The following is a 27,014-nucleotide window of genomic DNA, read 5'->3' as shown; positions in this document are numbered from 1 at the left end:
TACTTCATGCCAACATCATTGTACCCTTGAGGTACTCAGAGTGGGTAGAAAATGTAGTTCCTGTTAGGAAAAATAATGGAGAGATAAGGTCATGTGTGTATTTCAGAAACCTTAACAAAGCATCATTAAAAGACAACTCTCATTTCCAAATATGGATTATATATTGCATAAAGTAGTTGGCTTAGCTCGGATGTCCATGATGGATGGATTTTCAAGGTATAATTAGGTAGCATTGCATCCCGACGATCAGAAGAAAACTATGTTCACTACACCCTAGGGGACCTTCATGTATGTAAGAATTCCATTTTGCCTTATAAATGCAAGAGAAACCTTCCAAAGGACCATGGATATAGCATTCATGGGAGAAAAAGACAAATTCATAATGGTCTAGTGGGATGATATCACAGTTTTCTCTAAAACGGATGAGGATAATATTGAACATTTGAAACTCACTTTTGAGAAATGAAGGAAATATGGGTTGTCTCTAAATCTAAATAAATCTTAGTTTTCTCTGAGCGAAGGTAAGATGTTGGGGAATATAGTAGCATAGGAAGGGGTGAAGATTGATCCCAAGCATGTGGAAGCCATCAACCACATTTCCCTACCTAGAAATAAAAAATAGGTCCAAGTGTTCTTGGGAAGGATTAATTTCTTGAGGAGATTTATACCTAGTTATGCAGAGATAGTAAAAGGTATCATGGAGATGTTGAAAAAAGAGAACGAAGTGAAATGGAACCAGAATCCTGAGAATCCTTCTCTAGGATCAAGAGATCTTTTGCATAGGCTCATGTGTTAGTCAGATTGGATTATTCAATACCATTTTACATCTTTTCTTTTTCCTCTCCTCATATTATAGTCATTGTGTTATTGTAGAAGGATAATGAATGTCACGAGTAGCCTATAGCCTTCTTCATCCAGGTACTGCGAGAGGTTGAATTGAAATATAATACCTTGGAGAATCAGGCTTAGGCCCTAGTCAAATCTTTAAAGGCCTTCAGGTTTTATGTTTTACACTCTAACATTTTATCTATGTCCCAACAACTGTTGCTAAAGACATCTTGGTGCAAGGGGAGAGTGAGGAAAAAGGAGGTAAGTGGATTGCTAAAATCCAAGAGCATGACATGGATATCAAACCCACTAAACTCATCAAGGGACATGGATTGGCCAAAATATTATCAGAGTCTAATTTCTAGGTCTTGGGGGTTAACCTATTAATAGAAGAAGAAGGAGAAGGGACGCAACAACCCATGATCAAGACATCGATCCAAAAAATTCATATCAAATATGAAACATTTTCCTACTATGAGTATGTCATCCACTATCTGTTATTCTTGAGCTACCCAGTGGAGATATATAAATCCAAGTATAGAGAATTAAGGTTACAATCCCAAAAGTTTATTATATCCAATGGGAAACTATACTAGAAAGATGTGGTTGGAATTCTACTTCTATGTTTAGTAGAAATAGAAAATGAAAGGGTAATTGATGAATTCCATAGTGGTGTCTGTGGGGGACACTATAACTGGAAGACCATCGCTCATAATATATTGAAAGAAATATTCTATTGGCCTAAAATATTCAGAGAAGTTCCCTCTTGTGTTCGGGCCTACCAATAGTGTCAAATGTTCATCAAGAAGAAAAAATTACCCCCACTCCCATTATTCCCTGTTTGTATAGAAGAGCCTTTCAGGAAATGGGAATTGGACTTTATTGGAGAGATACACCCCCCTTCTAGTAGCCAACACAAGTGGATACTCACAGCCACAAACTATTTCACAAAAGGGGTGGAAGCAATCCTAGCCCGAAATGCAACTGACATTGTGGTCATAAAATTTCTGGAGGAAAATTTCTTAGCTAGGTTTGGGTGTCCTATGAAAATTGTGACTCACAATGCTCAAGTTTTTATGTCTACCACTAGTGAGCCACTATAAAATATTAGTAAAAATTTAAGTTCTTTAATTTTTTTTTTATACTTGAATAAAATGACTCTATGCCTAATGGATAGAAGGCTACTAGTTTGCAGGTTCTCAGCACCTTGCTAAGAAGGAATTGGAGCCAATGTTATCACTTACTAAAAAGTTATTCTAATGGTGCCAAGTGATGTGAAAAGAATGCAAAAGCATAGATGAGCTTGTAGTCATTTTCAAGCAATAGAAGGACTCAAATAATACATCAGACCCTGTCCATTGGAAAGTTCTCGGAACAAGCTTTCCAACAATATGTCCAAAAGTGAACTCTTGAATCAAAAGATATGGTATTCCAAAGTTTGAAGGATTTGAAGCCTTATTAAAGAAGGAATATTGAAGATCGAAATATCATAGGTCCATAGTATCAACAATCACATTTCTAGTTCGGGAATACTAGCACATAGCAACATCACAGACATCAGAGATCGGTAGTCGCAACATTAGGGATCCAATACATTGTAGCAGGTAGTATCAGAGCTCAAAGGAGATTGGCACATAGCAATATTGTAATATCAAAACTTTTGTTAGTGACAAAATTTTAAAATTTGTGACAAGGGTAAAGTGTTGATAGTGTAAAAACTATCGAGGGACTCAAATAAATATTAACAAAGGATTCTATCACAAAACCAAAGGTGGGTGGGCCATTTTCTCTCTCACTAGCAGGACACGTGGCGATATATTATTGGTTACGATAAGCTACATGTGGCGGTATATGATTGGTTCTAATAAGCTATAGGTGGCAGCATATGGTTGGATCTGATAAAACTATAGTGGCATCTAACATTAGCATGACGTTGCAGTACAAAAGGACACATGGCAGGTAGTTTTGGCGCTTTGAGGGGGCCTATGGGGGAAACCTAGGTGACACATGTCAACACTAAGCAGGTCCCACATGGAAGTGATAACGTCATATCAAATATCACATATCAAAGGTTGAGAATGTTAGCACTTGGTAACACTCAAACATTGTAGAAATGTCGATAAGGGGGCTTCGATATAGGGCTAGCACACAGTTGCAAGAGAACTCATAGAACCAAAGGTGTAACGGTTGGGGCTGAGCACCAAGGGCTATTGGGAATTAGAGAATTTAAATATTGCAACTCCCATGTTATTTCTCCGATTGGAAACCTTCGATGAGAGGGGTTCTGATTTTTGGCTAGCTCATGGTCAGGAGGAAGTTAAAGAAACTCAAGTGCAAAGCACTTTACAAAGGAAAAATGGCCCCCGGGCAGGAACAAAAGGCCCTAGTGCCTTAAGACTAAGCCTCCAGTCACGACCCTCAATCCCATGGAGGAAAATAGAAAGGGGTTAAACAAAAGGGGCCAAGGAAATCAGAACTTGTTGTTTTCGTAATATCTTTAACAATAAAAGTCTCGATGAGTAAAGTTTTGATAGTGTGGTATAGAGGTTTAAAGGCGTATGGGTCAGTAGCTGCAATATTGACTGAATGCACAAAGGAGTTGGTAATTGAAATGGGCTAATCCCCTGGAAGCCTTTGTAACAAGAAACCAAGTTCAACATTGGTAGCAGAAATGAATTTGACTACTTCACATGCATGTCTTCAATGAGTTAAATGGAGGTATGGGACTCAGGAAACAGTGTGCAAGTCACCTGAGAATTAATTTCTCAGCTTGGGGCTCGACATAGTCAAACAATGAAATACAACCAGGTCAATCTTTTTTAATGAATTGTGTAAAGCAACTAACAATCAATCACTCCCAGCTCGAGAGAGGGATAAATTCAAGTAGTTAAGACAAAAGGTACAGGTGAACCTACCGAGTAACAGAGGAGTAACATCATGGTAAGGGTGTGCCCTGATCAGAGGCAATCATAGGAATCGAAATGGAGATATTTTGATAGGGTCATTATTCAATTTTCCCATGTTCTGTATTTTTTACTTCTTTATATTTTAAAGAAGCAATCAATCTATTGTAAACATCTTGGGCCACAGAGCCATCACACACTGACACAACTAGGCGATCGGATAGTTGGAGCTTGGTTGAGATGTTTTGTAGTTGTTGTTCAAAGCTCCCATCTCCTTATAAATAGAGGTAAGTAACTCTTAAATAAGGTTTAGAACTTTTGGGAAAGAACTGGAAAGGGTCTTTTCCTGTTTTCATGAAGGCAGTGTTATGGTTCTTGATGTATGCACATTATATAGAAGATTAATACAAGATTTATGGTGATTCTAAATTATTGGATTGCAGTATGTTCATCTCCCTTTGTGTTTTCATATATGTTAAATATTCTTCTCATAATTTCATGTCACATAGTTGCTAGACATATTTCTCATTAGATGCAGATTCATTTAGATCAAGTTATTAATGGAATATTATAGTATTGATGTGGAAACAAAGTCTTTAAAAATTTCTCCATGTATCTTAGCATTACATAAGCATTCACTTTCTCTCATTTCTCTTTAAATCCATGTATATAGAATTATTGAAGTTTAAGCTCTGTATGATGGATTTCTTGTCTATTGTCTTCTACCATTACATCTACCTTAACAACTGATTTGCCTCAAGCTCTCAATCTAATTTAGCCACCACTGACAGAGGATTATTTCCTATGTAATCCTGCGTGTACACTGGTTTATATATTGTATCTTTATGAATGGTTTTGAATCAATCCGATTTGAATTACTTGTGGAAAAATATGGTGTTGTAAGTATTCAAGATAAAATTTACAACATTAATTAAGATGTCCTATGCACTGGTCTCCTATCAACCCAGAGGTTGGCTCTAGGAGGCCTCTATATCTTCTGAAACACTTGTGTCTGAGGAGATAGAAAAAGTGACAATTGTTACTTCAAAATGGATCTATAAGATCAAGTATTCAATGGATGGAAGTATATATAAGTATAAAGCAAGATTTGTGGCTAGAGGGTTAGTTTGTCTAGTAGATGTCGAGCAGTAAAAAGGTTATTTTTCACCTCTATTTACCCTACATTAATTATCAATCTAGGTACGATTTGTTATCTCAAAGAGTGTACTCAGTTTGAGGCGGTCATTTGTCAGAGTAATGCTAGCAGTATAGTGCTTTAAATACAAGAGTAAACGGATGCTTGGAATAAATCTACTTTCAAAAAGAAACTTAACACTCTAAGACTTAAATCATTCACTCAGAAAACTACAGCAATTTATCAGTCAAGGGTGCAGTAATAATAACTATTCCTTTTGTAAACCGATGTAATTGAAAAGACATTTAAGGAAAAGATCATCAACCTGGGAACTGGACAGCAACTGTCAATGTTCACTACAATTTCAGATCGTTCTATGCACATCAAAGCAATCATAATTCAAATAACAGGAAATGGAACAACGACTGATCTATTTTACTCGATTAAATAGTAAAGCTTTGACCTACAAAAATGAAGCAATAATCACAATCTTCACTCAGAAATTATTTGAACAGCAAATGGAAATGGGATAGCAAACTAAAGGAAGCTATGAAATATTGAAAGCAACCTGAATCAAATGTAAATACACAGCAAACCAAATCGAATATCACACACAACACTTCTCTATAATCGAATAGTAACGGTAATCTGTAAGGAACAACAACGTTGTACAATAATATCAGTTTGTTAAAGGACATGAATATGATATAACTTTAGAATGAGTAACATAACATTCTTGTGTAGAGAATAACCTTACTATTAAAATAGGAACAAAATATAACAAAGCTAATACATGAAATTTAAATAAGGAACAATAGATTACTGAACAAAGCAGTTAAAAGAAATCAAACCACACACGACTTGGAATCAAGAATTAATGGTACAGGAGGCAAGTGATCCACCAGGGCTGAGCCCTTAGCCTCAAGGGATGCACTACTTATGATTACTCCAAAATCAAAGATGGAACGGAAACAGAGTTTATATATTAAGCATCAAAATAGAGTTACAGTCATCACTCTTTTAAAGAGAGTCGATGATCAAAGTTTCAGTTACAATGGTGAATTTCATAAAAACAACAATAGTCTGCCCCTTGGGCTGGTAATGATGTCCCTCCTTATAGCAGCCGAGTAGAGATATCAATGACACAGAGAATTGTTAAGGTAGCGATCCCTCAAGATCAAAGGATCCTACGGGATTCGCCATATTGTTAGCTCTCAGTTATTTTCTCGTTCTCTTGCAATAATTTGGTATCTCCTCTTCCTTTTCCTGGCTTGTACGCTCCAATCTGGATTGCCTTGTTTGGATGCAGTTCCCTGTCAAAGGGAAAGCAATTGATATCGTCTTGTCATTTCCTTTGGAATGGCGATTTTTTGTTTTCCTTTTTTTCTGCATAGGAAAAGGGTAATTATTGGTCATTTTATGTTGCACACAAATCTTCTAAACTTTATCATAACATTTCACCATATGCCTATTTCATAATGTAAATAAGTTATGAATTTAAGGAAAGGATGACAAAATAAGTGGTAATTACATACCTTCTCTAGTGCTCAACACACCCCCCTTCTTACCCTTTTTCATGCCCTCATGAAAACATTGTAATTGACATGCAAGGTAGTTAGGGAATAGGCTAGAGAAGGGATCTCATGAGGTGGTCTACAGCCATGATGCCTCACTAGGAATTCAAAAAGATGTCCTGTCTGACCTTCAGGAATTTCATATAAGGCTTGATATCCTGGTGTAGGGTGCCAAATGACCAGACTTCAGAACCTACAGCCTAACCAAGACGGGCCTTCTCTCAAAATGAGGTCACCATAGATACCCAAGCGGTCAGCAGCTAGCTTAAATTTCTCACAATTGAATGGTTCCCTATTTTGGATGTTCGGATTAGAAGTCTGGTATCGGAATTTGGCTGCTTCTATGGCAAGGTATTTGATGCTAAAGAAGTATTCTACCCCTTGCTAGATGACTGTTGTGTGAATAGGTCCCAATGCTTCGATCACTCCCTGAGTTCTCATTAGGCTCCTATGTTTATTCCATAACTGCAGTGGGTCTCTAGGTTCACCCCTCACCCATAAATCTAATCCATTCTCTTGTCTTTGAAAGACATTGTAGGCTTTAAGCCACTTTATTTGATTAACACCAAAAGAAATAAATGCCTGCAATTGGACATCACCCAAAAAAGGGCTAGGGTTCTGCTCTGTTTCTCCATCTAATACAAGATTGTGTAAATAAAATTCACATAACAATCGCTGAACTTTCACCCCGTAATGCTTACAACAGTTTATGAAGTCATCAATGGTTTTTATCTCTATAGGTACTCCTGCTTTAACAGCTTTAATTTTCAATTGTAAATATCTTTCCATTAAAAACAAAGCATAGTTTCTAGCAGGTTCCCTACATGCTAGCACGTCAGTATACAGAGAGCATAAGGTATCCATTTGTTTGATGACTATGTCTAATATATGGGTTACCTTTTTGACTCTTTCTTCTGCTTTTCACCATCCTTCAAAGGCCTAGCTTTCTAATGCGTTAATGTTCTTCAGCTACTGTTGTAATTTATCATATTTTTCTTGAGGGACAGTCTGCTCTGTAAGTTTCTCTATTGTTTGCTGGGCTTGTGCCAAATCCTTTTGCAGAGTTACTATCCTTGGGTCATTATCCAACATAATAGTTGTATGCAGGAGATCTACTTGGGTCTTCTTATCACAGCGTCTCATCTTTATGGTCCGATTTTCTTTAGAGGACAGTGCCTCTGCCTAAATTTCCTTATCACAGGCCTATACGTTCATTGTTTGTACTTTGACATGGGCAACATCCAGATGTTGTTCCTTTCGGTTTTGAATGGCAGGTTGGACTTGAGTCCTCTTGATCCTTTTCTTAAGGGGTTTTACCTAGGTAGTTGTTTGCATGCTTTACCACAGAGGTCCCTTTTGATTTCTTCCCCATTTTCAAAACCCTTATCTATTGTCGAAGTTGCTTGATCACATTAAGCAGTCTATGTTGTTCCTTTCGTAATATTTTAATTTCCTCTATTTTCTTGGAAGGAACAGTCATTTGTTTCCTTAGGCCTAGGATTTGTACCTCTAGTATTGTACCTTTGCCTTGGCCAATTTCCTTATTTTCTTCTTGGGGTGCTTCTTCAGTGTTCTGCTGATCAGGTTGTTCAGGGGTAGAAACCCTAGCATGCTCTACTATTTCCTGGGTAACTTCTTCTTCTACCCCTTCTTCATCGTGGAATTCGTCTGGTGTATTCTTACTAGGAACAAATTGTTCCTCTTCTTCATTCTCATCACTCTTCTCTCCAGATACGCTCTCATCATGGGTAGAGTGATCCTCTTCTTCTTCTTCTTTGTCACATAGTTCTTCAGATGCACTTTTATCATGAACAGAGTGCTCCTGAATCATGTATTTCCTTGGGGATTTCCCAGCATTCCTCTGATCCATGCCAATCTAATAGATTTTCTTTGTTTCAGTGGTCATCTCGATTTACTGGAAACATATATTCATTTTGGGGCTGGCAAAGCTAGTCCCCCATCTATCATGAAAATCGGTTCTTCCCAACTACTCTACTGTTGAGCAATACTATAGTTGATTATCAGTTGTATTAACCCATGGTGGCTTACTATTGACTCTACATGGCGAGATTTTTTCATGCTTTGGGCAACATCATGTAATAAAAAAATTAAAAACGCGGCCAAATTCACAGCGCATTTTTGCTTTAACATAGCTAAAAGTTTAAGATGGTGTGGTCTTACCACGTCTTTCTTGCCATCACAAGTAATGTAGCTCTAGATAATTCCCACCAACTCTGCCCACAACTCTCCCAAGGCTGCTGGTAAAACTCCCTTCCCTTTTACAGTCAGGTTCTGCCCTTCATCCTAGAAGATTTTCATGGCATCTCACAGTCTCACCTTTTTCAGAGTCCACACAGTTCCAGTGACTGGCAGTCCCGAAACCTCTGAAATTATGTCGTGAGTGACTGCTATCTGTCTCCCTCTCACAATGGAATGATGTTCTTGCATGTTTTGTAAAAACTCAATTGCCACCGTCTCATTGGATTGTTGTAGACGGTTAAGATAAAATATCCATCTTGCCCTCACTAGGATCTCTTGTGCAGCATCAGAGGCCATCAACACCTGTGGCTCACTGCGAATTGATCTTCCTCCCATACTTAGCACACTGTAAAAAAACACAGAGACAGCAATGGAACAACAGGCTGTTCAAATTTTTAGCTCACTGTTATCAAACACAGAGAATATGACAGAACAACAAGCTGTTTGAATTTCGAACTTACTGCTAATTTTTGCAGAGCAAAACACGAAAATAGCTTCAGAACAGCAAGCCATGCATATTAGGAAACAAAATACCGTTAAGCTTTGCTATTTCCGAGTCATAATTCTCTGAATGATAAGCTGACACGTATGCCAGCGAATTATGGGGATCACCTGCAACCCCCATGCAATGTGATAGGCCATCCTCGGCCATCAAATGAAGGAGCAGCATGCTGAACTGCCATAGTATAGAGTCATAAAGGAACAACGTATATGTAAATGCCATGTTTACAATGACAAGTGGATTACCGAAATCGAGGTGTATAATAGAATCTCTTAATAAATAAGGAAATGTCGTGATATGATTTGAGAATTGGAGGATAGGATAGCTAATGTGCATAAAAGGCCTTATGTGATCATTATCAACTTTTACCGTCATAATTTATCTGTAATTCATTTTCATGTATCAAAGGTTTGAAAGGGTTATATACATAATCTCATTTGAACCATTTATGAAGATATAAGAAGAAGGGTTTTATAATTGCTATTGGTGTATAAGAAATATGACTTCAATACCATCAACAGAGTACTATTGCCCATAGGTGTCCATAACCTTGACAGAGTTGTTTATTTCACCCTTGGAACCATAATCCTTTGTGTATGCCTAGGAAAGTGTTGTGCAATGTCAGAATGGAGGCCATTATGCTAGCTTGGTAACCAGATAAAGCATAATGTCATTCACCAGGAAGGAGTGAAAGGTGGGCAAGCTGGCTCGTGATGAGACCTCCTGTTCCAAGGACTTTTTATTTTTTCTGATGTGCCTCTTGGATCATATCCCTGGTGTGGTGGCCATAGTGGGAATGTCACTTCACTTTCTCCTTATGATCATGGTAGGCTGGCTCTTAATGAGACCCCCTATCCTTCATCTAACAAACCATGTTAGCAATCATATAAACATTCTTTCTTCTTTTTTCTTTTATATAGCACTTTTCCTATTTATATGCAGAGGGTGGTTCAACACTCCTTAAGAGTAGGGATGGTGGAAGAAGTTTTAACATCTCAATAGAAAAATATGCCCTTATTCTTATTCAATAATAATGATCAAAGAGAGTTATGGGGATTTAGGAAGAACCATCATGATAAAAATAATCAATCATATCAGTATTAGTAGAATAATGATAGCAAGGTGATCAATAGTTGTGTCCTTTCCTTTTTTCTCTTATCAATTGAAAGCAATTTCTTCTAAAAATAACGATTTTTAAGTAATTTGCTGATTTCAGTATCCTCTAGTTTTTGTATTCGTTGCATAAATGTATAGTTGTTCTTTAAATGACCATGACTCACAAAAATGATCTAAATGGTAAAACACACAAAGAAGAAAATGCACTCTAAAAATGTTGTTCTCAAGATAGAACAACTACTGTACAAAAAGCGCAAGCAAAAGGAAAAAATATGCTCCAAACTGCTATTCATTGAGAGGAACATCAGCTTTCCCTTAATTGGAATGGAAAAGAAAACAAGCGCAAACAAAAAAATGTGAAATTTTTTTCCTTCAGAAAGGAACAACAGAAAAATGAAAGTGTTGTTTCTTCAAAAAAGGAACAACAGAAAAATGAAAGTGCTTTTCGTTCAAAAAAGAACAACAGAAAATGAAAGTGTTTTTCCTTCAGAAAGGAACAGCAGAAAAATGAAAGTGCTATTCCTTCAGAAAGGAACAATGGAAAATGAAAGTGTTGTTCCTTCACAAAGGAATAGCAGAAAATGAAAGTGTTATTCCTTTGGAAAGGAATAGCAGAAAATGAAAGTGTTGTTCCTTCGGAAAGAAACAACAAAAATGCAAAAAGTCGTTCCTTCGGAAAGGAACAGCGAAACGTAAAAGTGTTGTTCCTTCATAAACGAACAACAAAGAGGTGGGAGTTTTGTTCCTTCAAAAAGGAACAACAAAACGTAAAAGTGTTGTTCCTTTGGAAAGGAACAACAAAAAGGTGGAAGTGTTGTTCCTTCGGAAAGGAACAACAAGAAGTGAAAGTGTTGTTCCTTTGAAAAGGAACAACAAAACGGTGGAAATTCTATTCCCTCAGAAAGGAACAGCAAAATGAAAAAGTGTTGTTCCTTCAAAAAGGAATAGCAAAATGGTGGAACTGTTGTTCCTTCAGAAAGTAACAACAAAATGAAAAAGTTGCAAAAATGCAGAAATCTGTACAGAAAATAATTTACACAAACAAAACAAAAGAATTATGTACAAAATTTAAAAGAAATCAAATCACTTAATGAACCAAAGGTGAGGAAGATTTCTCTTCCTCAACCAGAATCTGCATGTCAGAGTCTTCCCGGAGTTGCTAGTAGAAGGATTCCCGAGTAAGTGGTTTGAAGTACAATCGAACTCAGTGGCCATTTTCCTTAAAGGTATGTCTAGATCCATCGATGGTGGTTAAAGTAATGGTGCCATTATCATGTACCTTCTAGATTTCGTATGGTCCCAGCCAGTGAGTCTGAAGTTTCCCCGGAAAATCCTGAAACCTCGAATCATATAAGAGCATCCAATCTCCTTCGCGAAATACTTTCTTTTTGATGAGGGCATCATGCCATCTGGCTCTCTATTGTTGGATTAATGTAGTATGTTGAAGAGCGGAGAGCCTGATTTCATCCAGCTCATTGATCTGTTGCAGTCTATTAATCTGGGCCTCGTTTACATCTAGACCGACTTCTTGTGTTGTTCTCAAGGTTTGTATTTCGAATTCTATTGGAAAGATGGGTTCCTTTCCAAATGAATAACCAGTAGTGCTTCCCCATTCTGTTCTATATGCCCACAAGGGTTTTGGTAATCTTGTAGCCCAATCGCATCTATGTGACGCAATGGTTTTTGTCAGTATTGCTTCTATTACTTTATTCGTGCTTTCTACTTAGCCATTCACCTGTGGGTGGTATGGAGTAGTAATTTTATGCTGAATATGATAATTTTCTAGTGTTGCAACAATTTTATTACCAACAAATTGTGGTCCTCCATCCATGATTATGTCTCTTGGGAGGCCATATCGCACAAATATGTGGAACAGGAACTGAATGACGGAATCCTCTGTAGCTCTTGGCAATGCCTCTGCTGCAACCCATTTGGTGACATATTTTGTTGCTACCAAAATATATGTTTTCTAGTTTGATGATGGATTGATCGGCCTAACAAAATCAACCACCCAATGTTTGAATGGTTCAATGACTAGCATTTCTTCGAACTGTCCAGGGCATACTGCTCTTTGGCAACTGTCACAAGCCTGAACAAATTTCTTTGCATCTTTGAAGATTTTGGGCCAATAATATGCTGTTTACATAACTTTGTGACCAGTTCTTCGATCTGTGAAATGTATGCCACATGGTCTATTGTGATAGGCTTTCAAAATGTCAAAGATTTCATCTTCATGGATGCATCTTCTGATGTGCATATCTGCTCCTGTATGAAATAGATAGCCCCCAATCCAAGAAAATCGGGTACTACGCTGGACAATCTACTTTCGTTCATTGGGAGTTAGATGTTTGGGTAATTTTCTTGCTGCTAAATTACCAGGGTGTTTTGATAGTAATAGTGAACAAATGTTCATATGGAAATTGATCTTCGACTACTACTGCATCCACTGGTTTTGGCATTCATGAGATAAAGTTTGCTACAGGATTTTCTTTTCTAGGTCGGTCTTTTATTGTGATGTCGAATTCCCGCAATAAAATCACTGATCTTGTTACTCTACCATTTGTGATTGGTTTATTTGCTAAATATTTTATGACAGAGTGATTTGTATATAAAACAACAGGATATCCAATGATATAATGCCTAAATTTATTTACAGCATGTATTACAAATAAAAATTCTTTTTCAGTAACGGTATAGTTCAACTCAGCAGGAGACAAGCTCTTGCTAATATAATAAATTGCATATGGTTTTTTGTCTTCTTCCTACCCAAGGACTGCTCCAATAGCTGTGTCTGAGGCATCTGATGAAGTTTGGAATGGCAGGTCCAAATTTGGACCTCTGAGTATTGGGGTTATTGACATAAGCTTTTTCAGATCCTCAAAAGCACAATCCCATTTATCTGTCCAAACAAAGTCAACATTTCTTGTCAATGCGTATAGAGGTGCAACAATGTGAGAAAAATGTTCTATAAATCTCCTATAATAACTAGAAAATCCAAGAAAACTGTGTACCTCTGTCTATGTGGTAGGAGTAGGTATTAACAAAATTATTTGAATTTTGTCCGAATCTACCTGTATTTCAGCTGCTGAGATATAATGACCTAGGATGAGTCCTTTAGTCATCATCATATAGCATTTTTCATGGCTCAGGTAGAGCCTGGTAGTGATACATCGTTGCAACACCTTTTCCAATGTGTCTAGTGCTGGGTTCAAATCATCTCAGTATGGTGTGAAATCATCCATGTATACTTCGAGCCCTTCATTTATTAAATCTGAAAGGATGCTGAGGATAGCCCTTTGAAATGTGGCAGGGGCATTGCATAGGCCAAAGGGTAAAACTCTGTAGGAAAATGTTCCCCAAGGACAGGTAAAAGTAGTTTTGTCTTGGTCTTCAGGAGCAATCTGAATCTGATTGTATCCACTGAAGCCATCCAAGAAAGAAAAGAATTTCTTTCCTGCTAATTTATCTAATACCTGGTCAATGAAAGTGGTCTTTTTGTGTTGCTGTATTTAGTTCTCTATAATCTACACAAATCCTCCACTTTCCATTCTTATTTCACACCACTACAAGCAGAGAGAGCCATTTTCTATCGGAGATAGGATAAATAAAGTTTACATCTAAATTTTTTTGTAGTTCAGCTTTCACAATGTCTTTTAGATGAGGGTTAAGTCTTCTTTGGGGTTGGTGAACAGGTCTTGCATCCTTTCTATGTAAATGTGTTGAATACGTAACTGGGGATCGATTCCCTTCATGTCCAGATAATCCCATGAAAATGCTTCCTTGTATTTTCTCAGTAGTTGGATCAACTTCTCTTCTTGTTTGGGAGTCAATTTACTATTAGTGTTTAAAGTTTTTCTTGGCTCAATCTCTACAGTTTGCTATTTGAAACAGAGGTAGTAGGTATTGTTTGGTCATGAGTGTCTTTGAGAGGATATTCTTCTAATTCATTATCAAATTACGCCTCTATCATGTGACATTGTATGTGGGATCTGGATTCAGCTTGGTTAATAAAGTTGTTAATAAAATCATCCTTTGTTTGATCTTTGAAATCGAGGACATCTTCTATAGTTAATGAGGATCTAATGTTTTCGGTAAGGTATGATACAGGATGTTTGTTAGTTTTTATTATGGTCACACTTGGCTGGGTGGGGGTTATAGGGCTAGATTCTTGATGTCACTCCCTCTAGTTATTGTCATACTGCCTTGTCGGCAACCAATTTAAGTATCAATTGTTGCAAGCCAAGGTCTGCCTAAAATTAACAGATTTCCATCAAGTCGGCTTTCGGGCTTTATTATCAAAAAGTCAGCAGGATATTCCCAAGAATCAACAGATAGCATGACATCATGTAGTGTGCCTTCTGGCCTAACCACTGATCGGCCAGCTAGTTCCAATAAAGTGGAAGTCGGTTCTACTGATGTAATGCCCATTTTTTGACAAGTGGTGGTTGTTAAGATATTAATTTTAGCCCCTAGATCAACTAAGGCATTTGAAAAGGTTTTCCCATTGATTTGTACTGTCACTATTGGATTTCCTGGGTCTTCATATTTGACAAGTGCTTCTCTTCCTGATAACAGGTCAGATAAGGTACCAACTACTTGGACTGTTGGGTTATTTGTTATTCTCCTTGGTTTTTTATACATAGCTCTTTGATGGTCTTTGCATATATTGGGATATCTTGGATAGCTTGGAGGAGTGGGATTCTTATGTACAAATTCTTAAGTTCTCCCAAAATATCAAAGTCAAGATGTTCTATAAGTTGTGGTATAATTAATCGTTCTGGGAATGGGGGAGAAGATGTGGTTTTTTGATTATGAGTTTGTTGTCTAATCACATCTTCTTCTTGTGATGGTTGTTCTACAGGTAACTGATTTTCAACTTGAACAGTTTTATCTCCCTCAATTTCTACAATACGCCCAGATCTTAATTGAAGGTCATTGCACTCCCTTAGATTGGTTTCTAGTTCTGGTGTTTCAATTATTTGAATATATTGAACCGGTCTATTATTTGGGTTTGGGTTGGGTTGGGCTGGGAGTTGTGGTCATAAATTGGACTGGGGGTTTTGTTGTAGTGCTAGCAGTGTAGGTTGAGGGAGTGGAATGGTTCCTACTAGCTAATTCATTGGTCTCTACAAGTTTGTTTGTCAGGCTTGACTCTGTGAGGTAGGAAGGTACCATTGTGCTGGATACGCATTATTTCGCCAATATGGTGGAGCATAGGGAAAATTTGGCCAATTGGATTGACCTGTTTGATTCGGCCACGGTGATGATGAAGGAAATGGTTGTTGTGACCAATTTGAGAAGGGAGGTTGATTTTTCAACATTGTATTATATTGTTGAGCATGATATTGTGGAGGCTGAAAAGAAGAAGCTGGATCAGGGAACATACTTGATTGTCGCAGCTTCCATTGACAGTGCTGATTAAGTAGGTATACCAGTTCTAGTTTTTCTTCCGCTTCTTTGTATACCACTTTCAAACCAGGAAGTGAGGGAAAACTTTCTATAGAGTGGTTTTTTGTACAAATGGTACAAACTTGAATCGCATCTAATGGGCACTCTTTGTGGTTGTGTTTCTTTCTGCATCTGGGATAGAAGATTTCCATATTTTTCTCTGCCTCTACTTGTTTCTACTTGGCTTGCATAATATCGAGCTGCGTTGTCAGAGTCCCCAATACGTCAGTTTTGAAATTTTCTAATAAATTTCCAATTTCTACGTGAGTTACTCCTTCTGTAGAGATCTTGTTGTCCCTTGTAAACCTATCATGTTCTGTTGGTTTTAGCCTTGCGCTTCCTCGTGAGCTCCTGATACATAAATCAATGATGTTAGCAAAGTCTTCTTGATAGATATCTCCCTTTCCCATAATATTTAGTGTTTCAATCTATTGTTCCTTCATACCTTTAATTAATGTTGTTTTTAATACATTATCAGGTAAGGGTAATGATGCATAAGGAGATATTTGAAGATTATACTGAAAACATTCAACATATTCTTCTAACGTTTCATTAGGTCTAGCTACCATCTGAAATATTTCATCTTTTAATTCTCTAGATCTACAATAATCCTGATATTTCTTCAAGAAAGCACCTTTCATCTGATCCCAGTCATTGATGACACCCCCACCCAACCCCATAAACCATCATAAAGTAGCTCCTTTTAAGGTAGAGGGGAATAGTTTCAACTTTTGGGGGTCAGTGGTATAGTCATATCCTCTGCACAACACATCAAATTCAAACAAAAATGCATCTGGGTCTTCTAATGTTAGGCCATGAAATGTAGGGATATGTTGAAGAGGAATTGCCTTCATAGGTACATTGACTGCAGTATCTAAAATGGGATATTGCAGTGTGGAGGTTTGGGTGTTTGGCTGGTTCTGGGCCATTTGGACAAATATGTGCCAATAGTCTTCCGAGATTTCTATGACGGTATTCCTAGGTTGGTTGGACAGAGCAGGGATGGCCTTAATAGGAATGGCCTTAACAGCACTTCCTTTGTCTGGGATGATGAGAGTTCCTAATGTCTGGGGGGATTTTGGCTCTTGAGGTTCTTTGACTTTGCTATGAATGATTTTTGCAGCACTTCCCTTATCTGGACTACTTAATGGCTGAATTATTCCAATAGGAGATCTTGGTTCTTTAGTTTCCCCTATTTCTCCTCTTCCTTTGTAGAGGTTGCTAAGGTTCCCTTCTTTCAATTATTTTGGGCTAGAATTCTCAATTTCTTGAAAATATTTCTCCTCAGTTTGGTTATGCACCTCATCAAAGGCTACAGATGGTGATCTTGTGGCCTGAAGGGAACTAGTAGGTTGTCTAGAAGCAACTTTTCTAGGTCCTACTAAAGGTTGAGATTCTACTTTCTTAAGGATTTCATCTATAAAGGTTGATCAGCCAAGGGTCACTAGCCCCTTAGCTTTATTAGGCTTGGGTAGTGGTTTCAGATTCTTTTTAGGCTTTTTCTGCTTAGTCATGCACACAAATCAAATATTGATTTCGACCCAAAAGAACAACAAATCTGTAGGAAAGCGGGCAGAGGAGTAGGGCTATTACATGCTCCATATGCAAGTTCTTACCTTCTATTTTTAAAACCCAATTCTCTCCTAACAGGTACTTACACTACTCTGAAAAGAAACAAATGGCTACACTCTTCCCCGGAAATGGTGCCAAAATGTCGAGCAGTAAAAAGGGTCTTTTTCACCTCTATTTACCCTACACTAATTATCAATCCAGGTACGATTTGTTATCTCAAAGAGTGTACTCAGTTTGAGGCGGTCATTTGTTAGAGTAATGCTAGTAGTATAGTGCTTTAAATACAAGAGTAAATGGATGCTTGGAATAAAATCTACTTTCAAAAAGAAACTTAACACTCTGAGACTTAAATCATTCACTCAGAAAACTACAGCAATTTATCAGTCAAGGGTGTAGTAATAATAACTCCTCCCTTTGTAAATTGATGTAATTGAAAAGCAATTTAAGGAAAAGATCATCAACCTGGAAACTGGACAGCAACTGTCAATGTTCACTACAGTTTCAGACCATTCTGTGCACATCAAAGCAATGATAATTCAAATAACAGGAAATGGAATGGTGACTGATCTATTTAACTCGATTGAAAAACAAAGCTTTAACCTACGAAAATGAAGCAGTAATTGCAATATTCACTCAGAAATGATTTGAATAGCAAATGGAAATGGGACAGAAAACTAAAGGAAGCTATGAAATATTGAACAACAACCTGAATCAAATGTAAATGCACAGCAAACCAAATCGACTATTACACAGAGAACTTCTCTATAATCGAACAGTAATGGTAGTATGTAAGGAACAACAATGTTATACAATAATATCAGTTTTTTAAAGGAACAACAATACGATATAACTTTAGAATGAGTAGCATAACATTCCTCTGCAGAGAATAAACTTATTATTCAAATAGGAATGAAGCATAACAGAGCTAATACATGAAATAATAAGGAACAACAAATTACTTAACAAAGCAGATAAAATAAATCAAACCACACATGACTTGGAATTGAGAATTAATGGCACAGGAAGCAAGTGATCCACTAGGGTCGGGCCCTTAGCCTCCAGGGATGCACTACTTATGATTACTCTATAATCAAAGATGGAATGGCAAAAGAGTTTATATGTTAAGCATCAAAACATAGTTACAGTCATCCCTCTTTTAAAGAGAGTCGATGATCAAAGTTTCAGTTACAATGGTGAATTTCATAAGAACAACAATAGTCCACCCCTTGGGATGGCAATGTTGTCCCTTCTTATAGCAGCTGAGCAGATGGTATGCTAGAATGGATGCATACCTACAAATATTAGGATTCACAAAACGTTCTGTTAATTTGAACCTATATATTAAGGTTGTAAACAATGAACTTGTAATTATTCTTCTCTCTGTAGAAAATCTTCTCTTCACGGTTGTATAAGGCGGAATTGAAAAATGTAAGAAACAATTGGCAGTAGAGCTCGACATGAAGGATCTTGGATTGATGCATTACTATTTGGGAACAGAAGTCTGGCAGGAACCTCATAAAGTCTATTTAGGTCAAGGAAAGTATGTGATCTAGATATTGAAGAAGTTAGACATGATGGATTGTAAATATATCAACACTCTAATGATCACAAAATTAAAAATACTAAAGCGTTTTGAATCAAGCCTTGTGGATCCTTCTAGATATAGACAACCAATTGGCTCATTTATTTACTTAGTGAGTACTCAACCGGACATATGTTTTACAATAAGTGTACTCAATCAATTCCAAGTGGAGGTGAAGAATTATCATTGGCTAGCAAAAAAACATATTATGAATAGAAGGAATGATGTTTAATTGATTGGTTATACATATTCTGACTGGGGAGGCATTGAACATGATCTAAGAAGCACTACAGGAGGAAATTTTAGTTCGGGATCCTCTATGGTCTCATCAATGAGCAGAAAACAAGAAACCGTTGTTTTGATTAGTGTTGAAGATGAATATGTTGCAGCATGTGAAGTTAGCAGGGAATTAGTTCAGTTAAGGAAGATACTACAATATATCTACAATGATGATCAAGTAGCTGACATATTGATGAAATCACTTCCAAACAAGAAGCTTGTGTACTTAAGGGACAATCTTGGTTTGGTACATTTTTCCTCCCTAATTGAGAGGGAGAGATATACACAACATTCTTCTCTTCACTTGGGAAGAAAGAATGGAGGATTGGGAAACCATCTGGCATTCAATAGTCTTTGAGAATGTGGTAGGGCATTCAAGACAAGAGCATTCATGGACTAATTTTCTTTGAGGATTATCTACCTAAGATTAGAATAGTCTAATGTGAGGACATACTTTGTGAAGACTGGGTTGGGATATGTACCTGGGAGAGATAATGATGATGGCATCCATACATCATTGGTATCGCCAACATTGTGCTATAATCTTATGGAGAGATAGAGTTGTCAGTCAAGGCCTTGCTATGTGACAATGCTAGTTATTATGATGATAGAGAGATGGGTTACCATTCTGACTCTTCTTATGAGATCTCTTCAGATTAAGAATGAAATGTATGAGATATGTTCTTGTAAATGTAAAATGACAAAGAAATTATTATTATTATTGAAGCATGGGTTTCATGCTCAAGAACCCATTGAGTGCTTATAGGGTTTTTACTAGGTATAAGAGTCATCATCTTATATGGAAGACCCTATGGGAACATTGTATATTGTAAAGAAAAACTTATTTTGTCTTGAAAATGTCAAAATACCTCCAAGATCAAGTCGGCCTAATGACTTGACAAGTCGGCCTACATGGAGAGTCACGTCCACCCTTTAGGAAGCCTATATATAAGAGGAACTTATCCTCCACTTAGATCAATCATTCACTCATCTCTTATGCGAAGAAGGAAAAGGAAGAAAGTTGAAGAAGGAAGTGTGAAGAAGAGAAGGACGAAGAAGTCGAAGTGTTTGAGTCTCTCTCTATTTTGCGCAGGGATTGTCTGAAGTTTGATTTTAAAGACAAGAGAGAAGGGAAGGAAAGAAAAGGTATATTAGGGAATCCTACTATCCCTAGGACTCAATTGAAGGCAACTGAAGCCAATAGGAAGCTTGTTAGAGGGAGAAAAAAGTATCTTAGAGAAGCAAAAATAGTTGCAACAGTTGCTGGGGAGCAGAATTTCATATCTACTGGGAGGTCGAAAACATTGCAGCTGGAGGCCAAGGAAGACTTTATATTGGAGGGAATTTTCTAAGTCCAGGTCATGATATTCATGAATTGAAAGATTTGAAATATAAGAAGATATTTTCGGGTTTTCCCCTCAAGAGGAGGGGTTTTGGCCCTTGTCTATGGCCTATATACTTTGTCATTGCTGTTACTTTTTTTGTTGTTGTTTGATGTATTTCACTTTAGAATAAGGGAGATCAAAGCCAATAAGTAAAAATGTAATAAATTTTTTTTATCAAGTTAAGAGAATTAACACATACATTTCCCTATTGAATTATCAACAGACCAAGAAGACAAGATGTATAGGTTGAGGAAATCTATTTATGGGATGAAGCAAGCACCACATGCATGCTATAGAAGAATAGAAACTTACTTGATGGACAATGGCTTTGACAAATGTGATGGCGAACTTGTTGGACACCTAATCCTCTAAGGGTTGGTGTGGAAGCTGAATAGTCTAAGGAAGTCCAAGAGACCTTGGAATATGAAGCCAAGGTTCATATGAATGTACTATAAATGTATATCATGGTCAATAATATATTTACTCTCATGTTTATCTTTCTGTTACACAAAATATTGTCACCATGACATTCTACAGTCAGTGTGAGTCTATCACCACTCATACTTTCCTCCTATGCAAGTCTTAAACCTCAGCGCTTCATGTCAAGCCTTGAAAAATGAGAGAAAGTCCTTAAAAATATCTAAAACTCTGGTTCTACACTTTCTCTTAGCATTACCTGCGGTCCCCTCTTTAGGTTATTTCTGGAAGCTTCTAAATGGAATCCTGAGGCGGCAAGTTCACTCCTTTAAGGTTCATGCATCCCATAACTAAAGGAGCTAACTCTTTGATGTGAGGAGCTTATCCCTTTGAAGGAGGACTCTATCCCTTCATAGGTGGACCTGTAACTTCCTTCCTCTGCATTATAAAATGAGCCATTGGGCTGGTTACTAAGGGGGTTGAAAGCTAAATATTTTTTAGGGTAAATGTTGTTGGAATTTAGACTTCCTAATTGAGCTTGAGAGGAGAGTTGCATACCTTTTGATCTCATTGGGAAGAGTGTGAAGCTTGTCAAAGTAGAGGAGATTCTTGCTTGGACCCTGGGAGGAGCTTGTACAACATCAAGGCACCAAAGGTTGTAAAGTTCTTCTTTGTTCAAAGTTAATACAATCAAGTTTATTTTTCTCAATAAGCTACCTTCTATGGTTTATTTCATGGATTCCTTGATCACCATGATGAATATGATTTATTATATTGGCTATGCAGGTGTGATTTGATGTGTGCTTGTTTTTGTTTGTAATTTCTTAAAAGGAAACTCATTCGGACAGTCGAAGCATGGCTGCCACAAACTAGCGTTGGACTTAAGGTAGGGTCTAAACACCTCTTGATTTTTATTTATAAATCACAATATTTAGAGAAAGGTAGATTTTCTTGTTCTGCTTGTCGCTAGATATCAGTTGATACTAGGGAGATTGGTCTTGTCCACAAGAACGATTTATCTGGCCGACAAAATTCTGACCAAACTAGGGACTTGAATTTTGGTTTTTTGCCTTTACTTTTACTTTGACTTGAGAAACTTTTTCTCTGTTTCTAGTTTTTGCTTGATGTGTGTGGGATTGGGTAGTTTTTTAGATTCTGAATTGTTTTTTGTTTTTCACGCTTTTGAAAGAGGACCGCATTTTCTGTTTGTAACATAGTGCGGACATCTCCACATTGTTGCTTTACTGCATAGAGTGGTATCGCATCTGGTTATACTGGAAGCCTATGGACCCTGTCAAATTTTTGAAAAACCTAAAATCTTTTCATCCAGTTAAACTTAGGATTTGTTTACGCTTTTTAGCCTCTGCCCAAATCTTCATGTGTCTTGTCAGAAACTTCTTGTAGGTGAGTTCTATTGGAATTTTGGTTTTAGGTGATTTTCTAGAAGTTTTGCGTGCCTAGTTTGATTTTCGTTTGGTCCAGGGAAAATTTTAAGAACCCCCCCTAAATTTATAAATATAATAAATGGGCGAATCTCCATGGTATATAGGAAAAATGGAAGGCGATTTTATCAATAATATAATATGTATATATAATTTTTTGGCGAATCTCTCACCAGGCATGGCGAATATTTTACTCAATTATAAAATCTTGTAAGATCTTGGCGAGTCTTTCACTAAATAATAAAACTTTGTAAAGTCCTAGTGAATCTTAGCATAGGCTACATGCTGGTTTAATTCCCCCATTTAAATAGGCTACATTCCAGGTGAATACCATGGGTCAATACCATGTGCCATTTTGGTGAATACCATGGGTGAATACCATGTTCCATTTTTATTTTTATTAATTCTAATATTAGGGTTAATAATGGTTTTTTGCATGGTATTAATAACAATCTAGTCCATGGTATTTGTCCCATAGTATTTTGGCCATAGGTTTCACCTAAATATAACCCATTTTTTGAGTGTTCGTAAATATAAGGTGACTTATGGAGTAAATATAAAAAAATGTTTTATTTTTTTACCATACCTCTCGTTTATTTATATTTTTATTAATTTACCATACCCCTTTTACAAATATGGTATTTGGCCCATAGGATTCACTTAAATAAAACCTCTTTCTTGAGCCTTCATAAATAGAACGAGGGTTATGGACTAAATATAAAAAGAGGTTTTATTTATTTACTATACGTCTAGTTTATTTATATTTTTATTTATTTACCATACCTTTTGAGTAAGTATAAAAAGACGTTTTATTTATTTACCATACCTCTGCTTTACTTATATTTTTATTTGTTTACACCCTTACATGTATATAAGATGAATTATGAAGTAAATATAAAAAATATTTTATTTATTTACCATACCTCTCATTTATTTATATTTTTATTAATTTACCATACCTCTTTTATAAATATGGTATTTGGCCCATAGGATTCACTTAAATAAAACCTATTCTTGAAAATGGGCGAATGGATTCACTTAAATAAAACCTATTCTTGAAAATGGGCGAATGGAAGGTTGTAAGTCCTAATTTCCTGGGCTAAATTTACTTTTTTTATCCTCTCCCTTAAAATAAGGTGGACTATTTGAGGTGATTTGTAAAAATGTACTATGATACAAAATATTCGCCCACTAAAAATTTAAAACCCCTTAATTTCGCCAAAGGGCGAACATTCGCCCCTAAAATTATCCTTGGTTTGGTCTTTGTAGTAACTCGGAGATTAGAAGCCTAAGAAAACCTCAGATTACCCTGGTCTTTTTGGTCTTCTTGATGAATCTGACCGATTTGTGAAATCTGCCCTTCGTGAGAAATAGATCTCGTTTTCTCTTTGCAAAGCTTTGAAAGAGCTTGTTTGAAAGTTTTGAATTTCATTTTTAAAAAGAAAACATAGCTGGGTGTTTTTTGATTAATTTGTTATTCTGAACGAATTAGTCCTTAGTTTGCTAACTAAGTAAAACGTCCTCAAAAAGAAATTTTTTAAGCTTTTGCTTCAATTAGGTTTTTAGAAGTTGTAGATCTCAAGATTATATTTTTCATAGTTTTGAGTGTTTTCTAGAAATTTTAGAATCTCTTTTGAAAGAGTTTGTTTTGGTAGTTTTTGAGTGTGGAAAAAGCAAAAGGATTCTTTCGTGAGCATAATTAGTCATCTCGTTTTGAGTTTATTGGAAAAGAATTTTTTTTTCTTTTCATTTATATGTTAAGGAAAGATTTGTTTCTCAAGCAATTGCATTCTCAACTCTTTCTTTAGCTAGAAATTCATTGAAGAAAAAGAATTGTTTATCATCTTAGGTGCATTTTTAGTGTTTTGGAGTCGAGTTTTCACACCATAAAGTTTCATCTCCATACCTTTTTACCTAAGGAACAACCAATAAAAATAACGCTTAAAGTAATTTATCTAGCAATATTTTTATTTCTAGGGCTCTTATCACCAACATAGCTTAGGCTAGTATCTTGGAGTAGGGAGTAATTAACTCTCCAAGATAGTTAAAACAAACAAGTAGCTATATCTTGCGGTAGGAGATAAATTCCAATTGTTACATCTATGCTCTGGGAAGCTCCTCCTAAAGGAGTCAAGCACGAGATCATATTTGAACCAGTGGGGTAATTAATCCTTCCTCATTGGGAATGATAGTAGATATACATGTATTAAAAATGGTAAACCTCTTATTGACCATTGTCGAGGAGCCAAGGGTCACTTGTTGGTAAACGTTGGATTATGTCAAGGAGCCTTCAAGGGGATTGAGCTTTGTTACTCTGCCCTTGTGTGTGTATCGGATCACAGACTGTTCCCCCAGGTATATTTGTTTCTTTTGGTAACCATAGTGACCATAATCTATAGGATTCTTTCCTAAGATGACGGTGGAGGGAAGATCCCACTGTACCTGGAGTAGACGTCGACTAGACTCACTTGGACCCTTTGGGGGGTTCTCATCACTTGAGACAGTTTAGTGAAGAAACTTGTGCCAGTCTGTTTCATTAAGCAGGTTGTCGGGATAACTGTTCCAACTGCCCTTTCTATATTGAATTCTGCGACATTGGATTTCATCACCAACTAGTGTTTTCGGTATGGAAAGTTACTGTTTGTGTGTGGTTTGAACTCCTAGATTTTTTAGGCATGTGATTCAAATTGTTTGGTTCTTTAGAGACTTTAGGTGGTTTTATTGAGATTTTATTTGCTTGCGTGTGAAGTAATTAAATTATTTAATCGTTGCCGAATTACCGAGACAATCCCGTAGACTTCGGGGGAAACCTCCCGAGTATTCACCAAGCCATCTTGAAGGGCTATGAGCTCTTGTAACTCCTAGTGACAGTAGATTTGGGTCACCGGAAGATAGAGAATATTCTTTAGTTTTTCATCCTGATTATCAAGTTCAAGCAACAGAGCATATTTCCGAACCAATTTCATTTTCCGAAGTTAGTGGTAGTATTTCTTCTATTAGTGAATTAGCTGAAGAACCTAAAATTTCTGAGCCTAAAACTGAACCTGCTGCTACTCCATCTTCAGGATTTGCTTCTCCATCTTCTAGTGGTCCTGGTTCACCCAAGGTAGGAAGGATCATTACCCAAAATCTTCCTTCTGGACTCATTGCTATTGAAGAACTCGTTAGTCCGGAAGAAGGTATAACTATCCCTAAAAATCAACCAACTTTAGAACTTAGGGAGCGTGAATCAATTTTCTATAGTCCACCTAGGAGGGACGCTTGGTATCTTTCATTGACCAACTTTTTAGAAAATCTGGGTCTTACTTTTCCATCACCTTGAGTTCCTTTTCATCCAACACCTAGAGGTTATTATCCTCCTTTGAATATGTCGAGACAGTCATCCATGTTTTCCCAATCACAGAAAACATTTTTGTATGGCAGTCCTTCTGTTCCTTCTGGGTATCAGTCACTCACTGGTACTTTTTCAGGAGCATCTCCTCAAACCATTGAAAATGGGTTATCAACTGGTAATAATGAAACTAAACCGTTGAGTGTAGAAGAAATTCTTATGATGTCTGATACTATTCCAAATCTGCAACCTCAAGGTAGTCAGTTACTGCCTGGGGGGCAACCTCAAGGTACTCAATTACCACCTAGGGGGCAACCTCAAGGTACTCATTTACTGCTTGGGGGGCAACCTCAAGGATAGTACATTCCTTCGAGACAATACATTCCTCAAGGTCAACCCCAGACTCAATATATACCTCAAGGTCAAACCCAGTATCAATATATACCTCAAGGTCAACCCCAATTTCAATACGTGCCTCAAGGTTATCAACCTCAAGGTCAATACCCAACCCAAGGTTTCCAACCACCTTCAGGTCAATCATTTGTCCAAGGAGCTGGAAATGTACCTTTGAATTATCAACCCTACCCTCAACTCGGTTATGGTCCTCAATATGCTCAACCTTCTATGGGTACATACCCCGAAATGAACATGGTGTGGGATCCATCTCAATCTCAATAGATCTTGCAACCTAATGTGCAGTTGTCATCTCAATCTGGACAACCTTTGGTTTCTAGTTCAACCCAGCAACCTATCCAGACTACTACTCAAACTTCTACACCTGGTGTAGCTCATCAGTCTGGGCCTAGATCACCTTGAACTCCGCCTCAAATGACTGCTGCAACTACTGCATCTTCTGTTCAATCTACCCCACCTGATTCTGGAGTATCGGAAGCTTCAGTTTCTATTGTTCCTGCATCAACTCCTCAAGCATCTTTACCTCAGTCTGGACCTACAATTCAGACTTGGGTTTAGATTCCTATAGGACAACCTGGTCCAAGTACGGTTGTCACAATTCAACCTCAATTTACTTATCAACCATACCAGGGATAGTACCAATTCGGTCCTGCTGTTCAAAGCCCAATCTACTAGTATCAACCATACCCTGGATATACTTATCAACAACCTCAACAACCCTAGTACGGTCTGGTTAATCCTGGTTTTCGGGAGGATATAATATCTCAAATGCAATTCCAATTCCAAGTTATCCTAGATATCCTCCTCCTGGTGCTGGTCTTATGACC

General features: G+C 37.1%; 1 pseudogene; it reads right to left on the bottom strand.

The window, feature by feature from the left end:
• LOC149238900 (ABC transporter G family member 36-like) overlaps nt 1-9,423 on the bottom strand; it is a 185,141-nt pseudogene extending 175,718 nt beyond the window's left edge.
• Nucleotides 9,424-27,014: the final 17,591 nt, after the last annotated feature.

This window comes from Pinus tabuliformis, chromosome 8 (genome assembly GCF_031772625.1).
Source record: "Pinus tabuliformis cultivar Carrire ecotype Pingquan chromosome 8, CPIR1, whole genome shotgun sequence".
NCBI classification, from domain to species: domain Eukaryota; kingdom Viridiplantae; phylum Streptophyta; class Pinopsida; order Pinales; family Pinaceae; genus Pinus; species Pinus tabuliformis.
Note: the sequence above shows the minus strand (reverse complement) of the source record. Positions and strands in the feature narration are given on the sequence as shown.